The sequence below is a fragment of the Condylura cristata genome, unplaced genomic scaffold (assembly GCF_000260355.1).
Source record: "Condylura cristata isolate star-nosed mole 26May11 unplaced genomic scaffold, ConCri1.0 scaffold00039, whole genome shotgun sequence".
Taxonomy (NCBI): domain Eukaryota; kingdom Metazoa; phylum Chordata; class Mammalia; order Eulipotyphla; family Talpidae; genus Condylura; species Condylura cristata.
Window position 1 is genome coordinate 1,196,415 of NW_004567140.1, and position 12,271 is coordinate 1,208,685.

Consider the following 12,271-nt stretch of genomic DNA (forward strand, 5'->3'; position numbering starts at 1 on the left):
GTACACTGCTGAGGGGAGCAGTGGGCGGGTCAGGAGAGGTCTGCTGCACCCTGTGGTCACCTCCAGGGCAGGCGGGAATCGAACTCATGCGGAAGCGGCTTCAGCTTCTCAGTGCTGTGCTGTAACCCGCTGCGCCACCAGGGAGGGCCCTGTCCTTGAGTTTTTAATGAGTCCTCATGGTGGTTATATTTGCTCGTGGTTTGCACTGTGCCCACTTAGCGAACCTCCTCTGAGCTGAGCAGCCTCCGTGCCCTCCGCCGTGAGAGGCTGGCTCAGGGGAGTAACTTGTCTCCAAAGTTCAGTAGCCAGCCAGTGTTGAAGTTGGGATTGAAGCTCTCGCTGTCCAAGTCCATTTCCTCTCCGTGCTGCCTCCTTGGTGATCCTCCCAGTGGGCAGCCACAGCCGAGGGCCTGGTGCCTGGGACAGAGGTGAAGAGTTTGCCCCCAGGGAGAGAGGTGAGGTTGCAGGGCACCTGGAGACCCCTCAGGCTGGGTACAGGAAGCCCCAGCATCTCCTGTTGTTTCTCCTCACGCCCTGTACCCCGAGGCCTGGTCTCTCACATGGCACCCCCACCAGCACTGTCTCAGCACCCAGCCCAGGCCCACAGCTTCCCTTCACCTTTTCCCAGAAATTCCTGTTTCAATTCTTTGCATCCTTGAATAAAGGCTTTAAAATACAGCCACCTGGCAGAGCGGCCCTGTGGTAGTAAGATGCAGAGCTTGAAACTCTCCTCCCCTGGGGCTGTGCCTCTCTAGGAAGAGAGAGGAGTTGCTGAAAAGCACTGGGGCCAGGCCCCTCCCTCCCCCCACCCCCATGCCCCCATTCAGAAGCTCTGTGTTACCCAGGACCCAGGGCCGCCTTCTGCCACCTGCTCAGCCTGAAGATGACAGTTTGAGGTCCCTTGCAGATAATCCAGAATTCCACCCATAGAACCCTAAGCAGCTTAGCGACCTTTGTGATTCATTGTTTTAAAAGATTTATTTATTTATGCATACAGAACTGGGGTACAGGCCAGAGGTGAGAGGATTCACCAGGGACAGATCAGGGAGCAAAACAGGCAGATTGCTGAAGTACACTGCTGAGGGGAGCAGCAGGCGAGACAGGAGAGATCTGCCACGCCATGTGGAACCTCCAGGGTCCAGGATTGAACTTGGACTGAGGTGGCTGTGGCTGGCTTGCAGTGCTGCACTTTAACCAGCTGCATCACTGGGGAGGGCCCCTTTGTGATTAATTTTATGTGTCAACTTGGCCAGGTCCTAACGTCCCGTGTTGGGTCAAACCCCGAGGTCCCCCAGTTGTCAGCCTGCAGCCCCTCAGTCATGAGCCTGCACACTTGTGTGGCTGTGTGAGCAGTTCCTTAAAGATCATTCTCCGAACATATGTGTGCATGCATGTATAGACCTCCCTCTCCATCCTTCCATCCTACTGGGTCTCTTTCTCTGCAGCGCCCTGAGCTCTTCATTTAACCCAGAGAGGGCAAGTTACTTGCCAAGGCCACACAGCTCACGGATAACTGAGCGTGGATCATTCAGTGGACCCTAAGCTAAAATTCCTACCCCGTTGTGAGGGGCCAGGCTTCTCTATCCTTTATGCTTCTAAGCCTCTCATTCAGGTGGAGGGCAGAATCACAAGTGTTCTGAAGAAATTCTCCTCCCCAGAGGTGGGTGGGTGGGGAATTAAGAATCAAAAATTCAGTGTGAAAATACAGAAATCTAGCTGCACAGCCAATTTTCCATCACACTTAGCGACTCCATTTGATGTGATAGTTTGCTAATAAAACATGAGCATTACAGTAACATAATATTTTAAGTATCCATTAACTAATACGTAAATATAATGGAACCTTATGGAAATATACTTAAGCTGTCACCAACACCCCTAATGCAATATGCATGATTTCCAGCGCTATTTATAACTTCTTGGGTTCACTCTCTCACCAGTGACTTCATTGGCTCAATCAAAAGAGGATCTTGTTTTCGCTCCCCAGCCTGTCTCTACCTACTCACCCTCGGCCCTCTCCCCTTGGTGCGTTGTGGGCTTGGCCAGCCCAGGTCCCCCAGGAGCACCAATGGTGGGTGCCATGCACGGCCCAGCCTGCTGCATGGGGCCGGCATCTGGCACCAGCCCCAGGGTGGGACCAGGGTGGTCCAGGAGGAAGGGGAGGGACAGGGGTGGTGAGCGGGCTAAGCAGGGAGGATGAGCAGGAGTGAGACAGGGCAGAGAGTGGCCAGACAAGAGGAGCACTGGTGAGTCCAGGTGCCTATAGGAGGCGCTGATGGCGGTCCTCCACCGGCTGCAGAAGGCACTGGGGCTGGACAAGGGGGCGAGGAGCAGTTTCTGCTCACACCAACACTTGTGGCTATAGGCTTCCGGCTCTAGGCCTCAGGTATAGGCTTCTGGCTGTAGGCTTCTGGCTGTAGGCTTCCGGCTGTAGGCTTCCGGCTGTAGGCTTCAGGTATAGGCTTCCGGCTCTAGGCTTCAGGTATAGGCTTCCGGCTCTAGGCTTCAGGTATAGGCTTCTGGCTCTAGGCTTCAGGTATAGGCTTCTGGCTGTAGGCTTCCGGCTGTAGGCTTCAGGTACAGGCTTCCGGTATAGGTTTCCAGTTGTAGTCATCCAGCTGTCGGCGGCGTCTGGCTGTAGGCTTCCGGCTGTAGGCTTCTGAGGTGTAGGCTTTGCACATCTACAACCAACTCCCCAACTCCTAGGCCCCAATGGAGGGTCTAACTGTGGGTTCCTGCCAGCTGGCTCCTACAATTCAATTCAGTTCTGGATTTGGGGGGAACCAGTGTCAGCCCTCTTCAGACATGAGTTGCAAGTACTGGTTGCCTTGGGCACCCAGTCTGTCCAGCTGGGCCACAAAATCTAGGTTGTTCCCACCACCCCTTCCTGAGGTGTGGTGATCTGGGAGAATGGCTTGCAGAGCCTGGGGCGACGCTGGCTTGTTATAGAGCGTGGTCTCAGGTGAGTGGGCTGCGGCTACAGGGAGTGTCGGCCCTCTCCCAGGGCAGCGGCACCTCCTGTGCTCACCGATGACCCAGAAGCACCGAGAATCTTGGGCCTAGGGTGCTTTTATAGTTTTAACAGCAGGACTGCCCCTACAGTGGGCTGGAACCAAACCTCAGGGCTTTCTGGGGAGGGTTCTATCCTGAGGCCACCCAGGACCCTGTCCTAAGTCGCCTCATTAGCATAAGCTCCTGTGCGAAGCGGGAGGTCCTTATGAATGACAAAAGACCCTCCCCTCTCAGGAAATTCCAGGGGTTTGAGGAGCTCTGCCCGGAGCCTGCACAAAGACCAAGCATATTTCTGTCAGACACCTCCCAGGGGCTTACTTTCCTATCTATATCTACAGCCCCAGCACTTGGGGGAGGGGACAGGAAGTCAGGAGACACCACCCGCCCCCCTACCAAATCCAGCAGTGCATGGACCCATCTATAACTGTGCTGAGTGTCTGAGGCCTGGTCTCCGCTCAGACGGTCTGTGCGGCCTCACACAGGCCGGCTCTGGGCCTCCACGTCCTGCTCTGGGTGACTGCGTTGGGGAGTGGGGCTCTGTGGCCCTTCTGGTCAGGCTCCTAGGAGGCTGGCCCCGAAGCCAAGACACCCACAACCACTGTGTTGGCAGCAGGTCTGTGCTAACATCTAACCAATCTCCGCCTAGGGTAGCACTGCTTCATGCCAGCGCTGTGTCTGTGAGCCCCACTGGCCTGGAGGACCGGGGCCCCCATCCCCTCATGCCCACACCGGGAGTTCTGACACTACATGAGCTGTGTGAAGGGCTAGGCACCTGCAGCTCGTCTGAGACCACCGGCCACAGGACACGCCACGCGGCAGAAAGCCGCATGTGGGTGCAGAAGCCACATCTTCACAACGGCCCGTCTCTCCCTGCTTTCGTATTCGTCATGTGGCCCAGGTACCCACAGCTTCTCTTCGCTTTACCTGTCGTGGCAGGTGACAGGTGAGCCTTTCAAAAGCATCTCAGGAATAAAAGCAGCACAGCTTCGTCTCCTTGGGCTTGGTTGAGTTTTGCACGAAAAACATGGCTGCAGCCAACCCAACTGTCAGCATCCGCCTGGCTAATCCCAGCGGCATGCCCACCATTCTTATCTGTGCCTTTCTGTAAGCAGAGTAACTTTTCATTTGTCGGCTGAATCATAGCCTGATCTTTTTGGGGCCACGGTAATGACGCTCGGTGCGGCGGTATGACAATTGAAGGGACAAGAATGGCAGCGGTGACAACCGTGCTCATGTGGGCAGTGACAGCTGCATCACAACCCCTCGGCCAGTGGTCCCAGACAGGGCCAATTCCAGAAGGCGAACATGGAAGGAAAAAAGCCACTTGGTTGACATAGGGCAGTAAATACAATGTGGTCACTACGTTTGAGAACTATTACAGCTCTCAGAGCACTCGTGTGGGTGTGGGTACATAATGTGGCTGTTGCAGCCCGTGGGACAGGCGAGTGGTGGACTCAGGGGTTCCCAGCCAGGTGGAAGCCACTAGCTCCAGGGGCCTTGGCTCCAGGGGGCAGCGCTTTTCTGCCCAAACTGTATACAAGACGCCATGTGGGAGCAGAGGTGGGGTCAGAAGAATGAACGTGATAGGACCACTCTCTTCTGGGGGCCCTTGGGAAAAGGGGAGCAAACATGGGCATGAGCGCAGTGGAGCCCAGCACCCCAGTGTGGTTAGTGCTAGCTACACAGAGCCAGGCAAGGGTTTGGATAACACCACCACGGTTGCACCTGGGAGGGCTGCCTGGAGGAGGGGGAGTGTGAGCTGAAGTAAAGGCTGATGATGAGAAGAGGGAGCTGGGCAGTGGTTAGGCTGAGCTGAATAGAAGTTCTGAACCCAAGACCAAAGGGGTCTTCATTAACTTAACTACCTGTGGGAAAGTTCTCGACCTAGGTCCTGACCCAGGCCATGTCCCAGCCTACCTCCGGCCGCTTTTCAGGGTGCGGGTGTCCATGTAGACACAGAGGCACACCGGGTGGTAGTGGGCACTGGCCACGGGCTCCTGGGCCACCCCGCCCTTCCTTCCCGGAATCAAATCTGCAGGGCCAGCCCATCCAGCCCAGCCCACAGACACTGAGGCGCTCTGAGCTCGGAGCGAGAGCCCTCACCTAAAGCTCCTCTCAGGCCACCTCACATTGCGGTGCAAGCCTCAGGGCCTCTCGACAGCCACCTGAGCTGCCCGTATTGGTTTTCGCTCCTCCTGGTTGCTAAGCTTCAGAGCCTGGGACACACAGTGCTGGCAGCGATCTGGAAGGCCACTTCCTGCCCTCACACTTCCCGCTCCTACCAGCCAGAGCCCTGACGCCATGACCCTGGTCTGAAAACCAGAGACACTTGCCTGGGCGATCACAGTCGTCATCGAACGAGTCTTTCTGCCTGTCATGCCCTCGATCCACTCCTCGTCTTATTGAGGGTCTCTCTAAATAGCAGAAGTAGCCTGTGGGTCAAAGGCCCAACAGTGACCCAAGGACACAGTCAAGTACCTTCACGTGGTCGTCAAGGCCTGGTGGCAGGGCCCTCCAACCCCTCCACCTTCTCTCTCTCCTCTGTCCTCTCTCAGTCAACTGCCTTTGCTGACTGGGTGCTACCCCCGTGGGTCTCAAGCCCGCTGCCCTGTGAGCAGGAGTAACCTTCCTCAGCCACCCACTCTCAGTTCAGTCACCCTTTTGCATGGCTAACTCAGCTTGGCTGACACCTTTTTCTTCAAGACCTTCATTGGGTGCCTGGTTTTCTCCCAGCTGGAGAGGGCCCAGGGGCTTCGCTGGAAAGTAGGGTTTGGGCAGGTAGAATTTGGCTAAGCTGAGAATGAGTTTGGGGGCACGGGGCACGTCCTAGCCAGCAGGGATGATCCCACCAGCTGTGGTACACAGAGACCTGCAGAGTGAGGGCTGAGCACTACACATTTTTCCACCTCATTCCTGAGCCTCTTAGCGGGCTTGCTGAGCAGGCACTGATGCCTCTGTAAGAATCTCTTACCCAGAAGGTCATGCACCTCTGGAAAGCAGTTTATCTTGGGGCTTGGCTCCGAAACCAGAGCTGTCTGGTTTCAGAACTGATGTTTCTGTGACTTACTGCTATGTAACAAACCTCTCTAAAATTAAGAACTTAAACAGTAATAGTCATAATCAATTAAAAACAATGACCCCCAACAATCCTCATCTATTATTGTTCCATGGTTTGGAGGGTGGACTAGGTTCAGCTGGGCAAGTCTTGCTTGTATCTCTGGTCAGCAGCTGCCAGCAGACTCGATGAAGCTTCAGTCATCTGAAGGGCCTCCATCATGCAAGATGGCGGCTCTCCTGGGCTGAAGGCTCCTCACATAGAGCTCCTTCAGTGTGCTCGCCAGGCAGTGGCTTCAGCTGATGGCTCAGGACTCCAAAGGCTCATTCCCAAGAAGGACTATCAGGTCGAAATCGATGGCCTCCATGGCCTGGCCTTTGAGGTGATCTGGCGTCATGTCTACCATGCCACTTGTGTTGAGACAGTTACGAACTAATCCTTCTCCCAGATCCAAAGGAAGACAGGCTTCGCATCTTAATGGGGGAGTGACAAGGTTCTAGAAGACAAGGTATGAGAGAGGAAATACTGTCACTCTCCATCTGCCATAACTGGGTTCCATTATAGCTGCAAGCCAAATCTAGAAGCAGGGAAATGAATGTGGCATCTGATCTGGAAGTAGAGCCTGCTCCCGCTGAGCCATAGCAGAAAGTTTTCCCTAAGGAAGTGGTGGCTACTTCCAGGGGCCAGACGATGGCCAGAAGTCATGAACCAGATGGCAAAGGTGCCGTCATGTGGGTGGGGGCAGTCAGCAAAGATAGAGGTAGCGAGCTGGGGGAGATGTGGAGGAAGACAAGGTACATCACAGCAGTCTTGGATGTGAGCCTGGGTCACCCTGAGATGTAGGGGTGCCGAGAACAGAGTGGGGATGTTAGCCAAAGAGCTGATTTGAGAGTATGACTGAGGTTGACTTTGGGTCTGTGCTGAGTAAAAGATATGAAGAGGGCACGTTGGCTACTGCCCGGAAGTGGCAGAATCATAAGGCTGAACCTGGGAAGGGGGACTGGGGCTGAAAGTGCAGATTTTAGGGAATCAGGGTGCACTTGGAACCAGCAAGGCTAGGAGAGCAGAGAGTGAAGAGAAAATGGTACCGAGAAAGAGAAGCAGATGTGGCCAATCCAAAGGAAAGTTCCCAGAAGACCTTCCTGACCTCAGGATTCCAGGAAGCCCTCAGAGGAAGGGCAGGATGGACAGTTAGAGCCCAGGTGCCTCTCTTGTGCGTCTACTGCTGGCCCCTCGGACCTTTGCCATTAGGCCCGGCGCTGGTCACAGCTGCCCACCACAAGGCTGCCCCCACTCCCACCGGAAGACCCCCTGAAGGCAGCCGTCACACTAGCCATGGGCTTGACACGCGGAGCCACGAGAATACAAAGGGCATTGCTTAAACACACAGCAGACCCGAAGGGGCAGTTCGGAGAGACGAGGCCGACACCTCTGGTTGACGAGCTCCCTATTTCTGAGCTGCTTCACTGATCTCGCCAAAGTTTCCCCAAAGTTCTCATGGTATACTAGAGACTCAGGGAAGGAAACGTGTTCCAAGTGGTCAGTGTCAGGACAACTCTGTGCCCAGCAGCGCCCAGCGTTCTGACTACAGAAGATGGGGAAAGTTGGGGCCTGTTTCCCAGGAGGAGTGACGAGGCCCCAGAAGACTCCCCACGAGGTAGACACACTCCCCTCTCAAGAGCAGCAACAGCCGTGGCGGCCAGGCCCTGTCAGCGCCGTCAGAAGCTGGGGCAGGACACACACTGAGGGCCAGGGCCAGCCCGGCGCCCCGCAGAGCGCCAAGCTGGCCAGGGCCCCTCCCTTGGCATCGGTGGCGCCTCCAGGACCTTGCAGCAGGCGGATTTCCTTGCAGGCCCTGGGTCCGAGGGCGGAGGGAAGGCATTGCTGTGGTTTTGCGGCCGAAGAGGGAACATACTTAGGATATTTAGGGGACAGGCAGGGAACCGGCCCCACTCCCCCAGGCATAGGCTGCCAGCGCTCAGCCACTGGAACATGCCATTTGAGAAATGTCTTCATTTTCTTTCAGTCCTTGGCCAGGCTCCTGCCACCCTCGTTGAGAGCGGGAAGAGGGGGGCTGGAGAGGGAAGGTAAGGGTCACAGAGGGGAGCAAAGGGGGAGTGGAAGCTGGGTCCTGAGAGCCCTCTGCATGTCAGGGGGTCTCCCACACTTGCTGCCACATGGTGGACGCCAACCGCATGGCTCCCCAAGGCCCCTCCTATCCCACAGGAGCTTCCAGCTCACACCTGGGGCCAGCCCCGATGTGCTGACAGCAGCCCTCTGCCCAGCTCTGTCAGGGAGTCTTGCCCCAAGGCTGCCAGGACCTGAGCCCAGTCAAGCTGGGCACCTCGCCTGCCAGAGGACTGAGGACCTCTCAAGTTGGCCTTTATCCTTCTAGACCTCAGCTTAGCAGCCGGCCACAGCCCATCCTGGTGTCCCTGGCTTGTTTGTGGTTGTCAAACGCCGTGATTTATTGTGTGAGAACCTATGACTATACCCATAGATGCAAGGCTTCAGAAATTCAGAAATGGGACAGAAAATGCCAGAGCTGCCTTTGCCAAGGGACTTATTCACAGGTGGAGAAACTGAGCCCATGCAGCGCCCACAGAAAAATGGAGACGCGGAAAATAAGCTGTAGGTAAGACAGAGGAACAGTCACCTCCGTGAGCGACTTCTCTCTGGAGAGAAGACATGGCTTTGGAGCCAGGGACACCTGTGTGGGCACCCAGCTCCGCGGCCCTGGAAGAGTCCCTGTGTGCCTCCTCTGTAACATGGCGGGCAGCAGGCCCATCACAGTGTGAGGGGAATGTTGGCGACCCCACATCGGTGCCTGGCTGGTGCAGACCTTGGCATCACACTGACGCCTGTCCATCAGCATCCGCGTTTGGTGACTTTCAATTAATTTGAGAACTGGGCATTTCCGAGAAGGCCAAACTCCAGGGGACTTTGTCACCCAACATGTGATGTGACCCTGGAGTTGGGGCCCAAGGAGGGCCACGAGACCCGCCCGGGGGGGGGGTGTCAGGACACCTGCCTTTCTGCACCCGAGACGTCACCCGATCGGGGTGGATTCGGTGGTGGCCTGCTCCTCCCGGCGTCGGAAAGTGGAGCCCTGGCCGGGAGTGTGGAACAGGAGATTTACCTTAAAGATACCCCGGTTGGGGCCCGATAGAGATCAGCTGGCATTTCGTGTGGCTGAAAGAGTGGCAACTGAATACTTTGCCCCGCCTGACCCGCCCCTGTACGAATGCCATAGATCGATTTCTATTTTTTCCTTTCTTCTGTCAACAGTGGCGCTGGGGCAGGTCTGCACGCCGGGGGCCCCCCAGCATCCGCGATCGTCTGTGGTAGATAATGCAGGCTTGAATTTGTACCCATCCTCGTTCTCATTCACAAGGAGCTTTTTTGGCACTCTAGTAATGAAAAAAGAGAGAGGGAAAAAGAGAACGGGTGGGGGTGTCGAGAGCACCGATATGAAGCATCCCGGCTCAGATTCTGGGCAAACAGCTGCTTTGTGTTTAGAATTTGGGGCTTGACTGGGTTTCAAGGCAAACCACACACTGAAGCAAGCCTTTCTTCTTTCTGCCAACAGGCGCCCACAAACGCCTAAATTTAGAAGCTGGCAATTGCCCTCATTTCAGATTTTAGGGGAAACTCAGGTAATACCAACTATCTCTCATCAGAGAGGACAGTGAGCGCCCTCGGGGGGTGAAGCCGACCTGTCTCCCTGTGCTCGTGCGGGGTCCTCCTGCTTCAACTTTTCCCTGAAGTGCCGGTGTCTTCCGTGTCGAAGGTGGGAGAAGGCCTTGCCTTGAGGCATGCCTTCTCTCTGGGTGACCTGGGGCCCACCCAGCAGGCGCCCCAGGGACGCTTCATCCTGAATGAGGCATCGTGGGACTCTTCTCCCGTGGAGAGGCCCTCACAGCCACCGTCCCGCAGAGAGGCCTCCCCATCATATTTTATAGGAGCTGAATGAGACAGCTGAGATGCAGAAAGCAAAACAGCTGAGAAGAGAGGAGATTCTGGACCAAGACTTCACCTGGTGGCTCCTGCTGTTATCTCCACAGCCCCCAATGAGCTCCCACGCTGTCGCTGTGTCTCCTCTGAGGTCATTGTCCTTGTGTACACCAGAAAGGGGTCTCTCAGCCTCTGGACACAGAGTACAGTGTGAAAGAGCAGTGAAGCCCACCGCTGACGCCCTCCCCACTTTCTTCTCTTCCTGTGTCCACAGCAGATAGCCCTAGTCAATCATGGCTGAATTTCCCCTTGGGGCCAAATGTGGCCTTGCCATCTTTCTATCCCTGCACCTCAGTGGCTATGATCTATGGATGCGAGCTGGTATCTAAGAGGAAATATGCTTGTCCACCCTGGCCTGGGTTGAGAAGGACCAACGTGAGCACTATAGAAGAAAAGAAGGAACCAGTAATGAGCGGCTCAAAGGCAGAGGGGATGATGAGGAGATGTCAGGGAGGCCTGCACGTTCTAGGGAACCATGAGAATGTGTTATAACCAGGAGAGATAGGGTGCCGTGGGGGTACAGTGGACATGACGTGGGCTAAGCTTTGGTGCATGATGAGAGAAGGCTTTGCGGGACATCTGAGGGGACGCTTCCAATCCACATTGTAGATGTGGGTCTGGACTGGGTGGAGGCTGGATCTGGGCACATACCTTTGGTCACTGGCCACATGGAGGTGGTAGCTGACACTGTCAGGTGGATGCTCTGTCCGAGAGAGAGTGTGAGCTGGGGAGCAGAGAACTGCGGCCTTCTTCAAGCCAACACACTCAAATATCATGTCAAAAATATGGCAGCGAGGACCTCAGAAACAAATGCTTGTGGGGAAAGGAGGCCCATCGCGTCAAATGGCCGAGGAACTAACAATTCGAGAGGGGGCAGGGATGGGGGAGCTGGGGGCACGGGCACAAGGACAGGAACCCCCATGAGGGCCCCTAGTGGCTCTGTTGACCCCGGACCCTCTTTAAGGCTGCTCTCCATTCTCCACCCCATGAAAACCCATCCGTGGTCCACAGTCAACATAATTTTTATGTAACTATACACAAACTGAGCTGGCTCATGGTTGAGTCACTGATGTAATGTTATGGTTGGTAGACATTTAAACATATATTAATTTTCATTTTGTGGTTTTCTTTTCGAGCCAGAATTATTTTTTCAGTTCCCAGGCACTTCAGAAGCACATCACAAAGCTTAGATATTTTACCTGTTGTGAGAAACGTTTTAAACAAGCGAGCCTGGGTGACGGGATGAAGTGCGGAGGGGTGGGCTGGGGCCTGCCAAGAACAGTTCCATCGTCTGGGGACATCGACAAGCGTCAGCCGCCCCACGAGCTCTGTCCCCACGCAGCTCAGTCACCTGCTGCTGGGGGCGCATCGTCAGTGACGCACTTCTGGCCTGGCGTCCATGCCCTGTGGGGTGCTGCCCGGGAGGCTCCTTCAGCAGCAGGACTTGACTCCCTCATTGTGGAGGGATTGCGGACAATTGTGGCATCGTCTGGGGGTTCCAGAGCAGGGAATGGACGGACAGGACAATAGGGGCCCCCAGAACTTGGGCGGCACTGCATTCCCACCAGTGCAGAGCAGAAAACCAGCTCTGCTCGTTGGCACTGCCACAGCTGCTGCAAGCAGGACCCCGGGGCTCTCCGTCCTGACAGGAAAGCTGCTTCTGCCCCGAGAGCAGATTTTCAAGGCTGTGGCATGGGCAGTGGGCGTGGCTACCTAGAGCCCTCGGAATGGCGGGAGGGTCCACTCACTGAGGACAAAGCTGTCACTGCTGAGGTGGACCTCAGCCTGGCTAGGAGGCCCTGCAAAGCCAGGAGAGATGTGGGCTCGTGCCAAGACACCCCCAGATTCCCCCTGCAGTGGATGTCTCCCTCGTCTCACTCAAGGGTCTTCCCTTCTCCCCCAGACCCGCCCCCACCCCCACTGGAACAGGCCAGCAAAGCCAAGTTGCAAAGTCTAAGTACTTTTTAAGCACTGCAATTTAGTGCAATTATTTGAAAGTAAACAATCTGTTCTGTCAATTAAACATTATTTAGCTTGCATTTCTTCTGATGCCTCACACAGTCTGCTCCAGCGCTCACTCGCTTGCTGAGCAGGGCCCAGGGGCCGGCTGCTGGCTTTTCCGTAGCCCCATTGCCTGCTGCTCTGCAGACGGGTCTTCCAGAGCCTTTGTTGGTCCCCTGCTTTCTCGTA